Genomic DNA, 5,733 nt, shown 5'->3' on the forward strand with positions numbered 1-5,733 from the left:
AAGTTCTGCCTGAAGTTAGTGGTTCGACAAACTTGAGTGACGCAAGGGTTCGAGTTGAGATAAAACAAACTCATTCTCCTCCTGCCCCCAGGAGGGCTACAAAGGGACTTGAGAAACTCTTTTTTTTTTAAATGAGTGGGAAACTGAACCCAAAAATGAAAGAAACTTAGATAAATTCAACTAATAAGGCCAAGCTAATTCCAGAGTCTGTGGAGCCCAAGAAAGCATTGGGTTCATGCCACACTCTAGCCACACACTGGAGCCCTTGTCCTTGTTCTTCAACATCCTTGCCCAGTTGGTTCCTTAAACCTGGCACCCCACCCCCTGCTTTCCCAGACATCACCTCTGAATCTTTCAAGACCCCTGGCAAACATCAGGTTCTCGGAGACAAATCTGTCCATAAGGACAAATGAGCAACTTGCTCCCATCCCCTTAGAGCACTGCCCAGTTTTAGTCATGTGAGTACAACTAGGTGGAAAGTACTGGAAAAGAGCAGACCTCACCAATCCTGGAGGAGCCAAAAAAGGATGGTTTATGGAAATAAGGATAATGTCTTCTTTCCCAACTCCCCCACTGTGCTATGCCCCAGGTTTCCAAGGGCAGAAATTTCCAAGTCCTCAGCAAACAGGGGTGAAACAGAAGCCAGCTTACGTTCCTGGGTTTCCAGGCCAGTATCCCTGTCAGACCTTCCACTGGTATGGCCCTGGTCCCAGCCACAGCACTGAGCCCCTTTGGAGCTGTGCTTAGCAAACCTTTTAGTTAAAAATGCATCTCCATCACCTTCCAATTTGAAGCTAGCTGTAGTTGACTTGGTGTCAGGCTCTAAATCAGGGCCAGACTATCCTTCCAGGGAAATATCTGCCTTAGAGAGTAGCAAAATCACTTAGTATTTGGCAGCTCAGTCCATGCCAGGGGGAAAGTGACCTGCAACTGAACCCACAGCCACGATGGCAAGCCATTCCTCCTACTGGGACCAGATGGCACCCCATACATGCCTACTCTAGCTCCCTGTTGAGCTTCTGGAGCTCTGCCTTCAGCAGGGCCCTCTAGGGACTAAGTTCCCACCTACACCCCCAGCCCCAAGTAGTCTTGGCTATGGGGAAGGCAGCGTGACTCCTACACAGACCTCTCCCCAAGGAGCAAGGAGAGAAAAGACACAGATGAACCGTGGGAACAGGAACGATACACCTCCTTGTAAGGGATCAAAGAAAGTTTCTAGGAGGAAGTGGCATTAGGGCTGACTTTGAAAGATGACAAAGATATTGTCGGCAGAAATTTGAGGGAAGAAGTAGGTACAAGCTGAGTTGCCTGTAGGACAGTTCAGGGTGGGTTATGAAGTGCCAAGGCATCTTTTGAGGTCACAGCACTCTCAGGGCATATGAGGAGGGGCAGAGAGAGATACGGCTGAGGACATGTGATCTAATCCATTAGAGAGAGGGGTGGGAGCCAATCACTCAAAACGTTCCAAGCATTTGGCATTTCAATTAAAAAAATAATAATAAAAATTAAAAAATAAAGAGCACTGTGACATGCTCTTTATTGGCTGCTCTAGGTACTGCTGATACAATGGGGAATGGGCAATAATGTCTATCTCCAGGTGTTGACGGTCAAATGGGGGAAACAGACAATAAATAAGGAAGCAAACAAGATGATTACAAAGAGTGATAATACTATAAAGATAGTCACACGGGGTGATGAGACGTGGGTGATGGAGGAGAGGGAGGCTATTTTCGATGTAGATATCTGTGAGGGCCCCTTCAGAGCCCTGAAGACCAGGCGCCAGCCATGGCAAGGTCCAGAGGAAGAGGAATTAAGGCAGAGGGACAGTCAGTGCCAAGCCACCAAGACAGGAAGAAGATTGGTGGGCATGTGCAAGGAATGAAACCAAGATTGATAGGACCTGGGGTGGAGAGAAAGCAGGGGCAGAGAAAGAACGAGCGAGGTTAGAGACACAGGCAGGGGCCGTAACAGACAGCACCTGGAGACCGTGGTCAAAATTTGGGTTATATTATAAGAATGGGAGGTTTCAAGCAGGGAAGTGATGTGACAAGATTTTCAGTTTTCAAAAACCGGGTGGCTGGGTGGAGAGGATTGTAGAGAAGTGGGGTGGAAGCAAAGATATCTGTCTGGAAGGGACTGCAGTTGTCCAGAAGAGAGCTGGTCATAGCCCGGATGAACGTGGGGTCAGTGGAGGTGGGAGGGGTGCATAGATTCTGATATTACTTTGAAAGTTAAGCAGAGATTATTTCCTGACTGATTGGATATAGTGGATAAAGGAAAGAGAGGAGCCCAGGATTACTTCAAGGGTTTTGTCTGAGCAACTGGAAACACAGACATGCCATTACTGACATGGGAGAGATGGGAGGCAGCTGGTTTGGGAGAAAATCAAAAGGGGAGTTATGATGGTGTTAATTCTGAAGTACCATGATGGTGTCATGAAGGCATTTGGATATTCACCATCATCTGTGCACTACCTTCATGTGCCATCGGAACTGTTACTTACGAAATTATTTCCTTTACATCAACTTAAAGCAGGTCACTTTTTTTCTTACGCTCCATGCTAAGCAATAATATCCATAACACCAAGGGTTTTGTGGACTACTAGTATTTTTCTTTGGATACACATTAAAATAATGGCAACCATAGTTCCCAGGTCTCCTTGCAGTTCAGTTCTGACGATTCCTCCCTCCCCGACCTCCTGCAGAGTCTGGGCACCTAACACACACACTTGAACTGGGCTATTGGCTTTGATACCCCAAACCTCTGAGGGCATTCAAAGGGATCATGGCGGGGCATTCAGGGAGAGAGACCTGGTTCTGCAGCTTGGTGAGGCCTTCGGGGCAGCCACCTAACTGCCTCAGTGGGCCCTGCTCAGCCCTCTGTTTGGTGGGGGTAAGGGGGTCCACAGAGCTGAGCCCACCACCCTTTCCTTAGGTTCATGCGCCCTCTGGTGGCTGGGTTGCTTGTCTCTGTGCATTGGGGGCTTCAGAGTTCCTCTTTCCAAGCTACACAGAAGAGGGGGACCTTCACCTTGGCCTACCTCCAAGGTGGGGGGGTGTCATGCAGGGTGTTATGCGGGGTCTCAGCTCCCTCTTCCTGCATAAGGATGCAGGCAGGATATGGTGAGGCCAAAAAGGAACACCCACGGAGCCATAGATAGGGGAGTCATACCATTATAGTGTCGCTGGTGGCTGGGTTGGAGACACAGGAAGCAGGAGCCACACTATCCACAACCTGCCGTCCGCTTCTCTGCCAACCAACCTCGCTTGCCAACTGCAATCCGCCCTGCTAACTGCAATCCCCGCTTGCCAGGCACCATCCACTGCTAGCGTAGCCACGGCAGTTATATTAATGGCCAATGGCTCACTGGTTACAGCTGACGGCCAACTAGCCACAGCTGATGGTCATTCACTACCTGAGCCAGCACCTTTCCACGTGAGGCCGAGAGCCTGGAAACTGCACTCCTGGCTCTGTCCCCACAGGGGACAAGATGTCAGACTAACTTTAAGATCCCAACTGAGGGACACATAGATGCTGCTGAGGCTGGGACTCGGGCTGGGCCGAGGGAGGGGCAGCAGTCTGCACACCAGGCAAGGGCCACCAAGGGTCAGATCCAAAAGGAAAGGAGAGTGGTGGGCGGGAGCAGCGGTTTTTGTTTTCTATAGAAGGTTACCAATGCAAAGAAAAGGAAATTGATGGCCATATACAAATAGTGCAATTTACCTTCAGTGGATATTTTCAAAGGAAAATGAAAAACACTCCAATTTCAACATTTTAAAATTAAGAGCAGGAACATCAGATTGTGCTGAATAAATACAACACACGATGGAAAATGGACTTCAGTTCTTACATTACAGCCCGTCATGGGAGAGAAGCGGGGGTGGAGGCCAGCAACAGGCAGGAGAGAGTCACGCTCTGGCAGAAAGAGCAACCGAGCAGGGGGCTGGAAGGGGGGCAGCAGAGATGGGCACTGTCTGCCTAGGCTGACATCCAGGTGCTCAGACAACCATCCACACCACGTCCACACAGGTGTCCACACAGGTACGTGCACGTGTCATGCACACACAGAGACAAATTCTGTCTCCTACACACACACCCCAAGCTACACGGATAGTCTTTCTGTCCCTCTTTCATCCTTTCTCAATAAGAAACTGTGTTTAGATGAGACGAGACCAATTGCTAAACAGTCACTTGCAGTCCAGTGTGCAAGGGAGTGTTATATAGAAGGCTGTGGTGGGGCTCAGAGAGAGGGCCTGTGAACTGAGTCTCAGAGGAAGAAAATACAGAAAAGGGTGATCCAGGCAAAGCGAACAGCATGAGAAAAGGCCTCAAAGCTTAAGAGAACATAGACCTGCGAGGCACCGCAAAAAGTCATGGGTGATTGGACCCAAGGATATCTGGGGAAAGGGAAGCTGGGGGGAGTGGTAGAACTGCGCTTTGAAATCTGCATACCAAAACCAGTGGGCTCTTTATGGACCCAGATGAGCCACCTGCTTTGCCCTGGGGAAAACCAGATCCAAGATGCAATGTCCACCCCCTTGACGTGGGTTGGAACTCGGATACCCCTTGGGGCTGGACTGAGGGGGAACCAGGCTCCAGGGAGAAACACTGCATATTTCTTACTGAAACCAAGGCAACTCGTTTTCAGTGCAGTCATCCTTCTGCCTCTGGGCCCAGTGCCATCCTCGGGCAAAACTAACAGTCTACTCCAGGTTCCAGCACATGGTGAAAACTGGGTTCCTTAGCGCAGTGTTAGCAGGGGCATGTGGGCAAGCAGCTGGCTGAGTCTCCCAGGACTCTACTTCCTTCGGGCTTTGCCTCTCCTCCAGTGAAGGGGCTTAGAGCCTTTTCTTCCAACCCTACACCCAAAAGGAGAACAGACACAAAACACTGTTCCATTTTGACTGCTGCCTTTCTACTGCTGCCACTCTCAGGGACCAGGGCCTGGGCATGGATAATTATAGATCCCTTCAAGTGAGACTACCCTTGGCTAAGGTTTATTACTGTAAGCTAGGGAAGGGGCCAAGAAAATGCATTAAATTTAAAAGAAGTCTAGAAGAATGAATTCCAATAAAAATGAATGGTGACACCAAAACCCAGTAAACAAAAGTAAAGATAGATAAATTGGACAACACCAAAATTCAAAAGTTTTGTGCATCAAAGGACACAATCAACAGAGTGACAAGGCAACCTATGGAATGGGGAAAAATTGCAAATCATATGTCTGATAAGGGGTTAATATCCAGAATATATAAAGAACTCCTACAACTTAACAACAGCAACTAAAACAACCCAACTAAAAAGCGAGCAAAAGACTAAGTAAACACTTTCCAAAGCAGACATACAAATGGCCTGAACAAGCATATGAAGAGATGCTGAACATCACTAATCATCAGGGAAATGAATATCAAAACTGCAATGAAATACCATCTTACACCCATAAGGATGGGTACTGTTAAAAAAAAAAGAAAGAAAACAAATGTTGGCGAGGATATGGGGAAATTGGAACCCTGTGCACTCTATGTGAATGTAAGCAGTTTCTTGGAAATCAGTACGGTGGTTCCTCAAAAAATTAAAAATAGAATTACGATATGATACAGTAATTCCACTTCTGGATATATACTCAAAACAGGAAAAAGCAGAAAATTGAACAGCTATTTGTACAGTCATGTGCATAGCAGTATTATTCACAGTAGCCAAAAGGTGGAAACAACCCAAGTGTCCAATGATGGA

This window comes from Rhinolophus hipposideros (genome assembly GCF_964194185.1).
Source record: "Rhinolophus hipposideros genome assembly, chromosome: X".
In the NCBI taxonomy this organism is placed as follows: Eukaryota; Metazoa; Chordata; class Mammalia; order Chiroptera; family Rhinolophidae; genus Rhinolophus; species Rhinolophus hipposideros.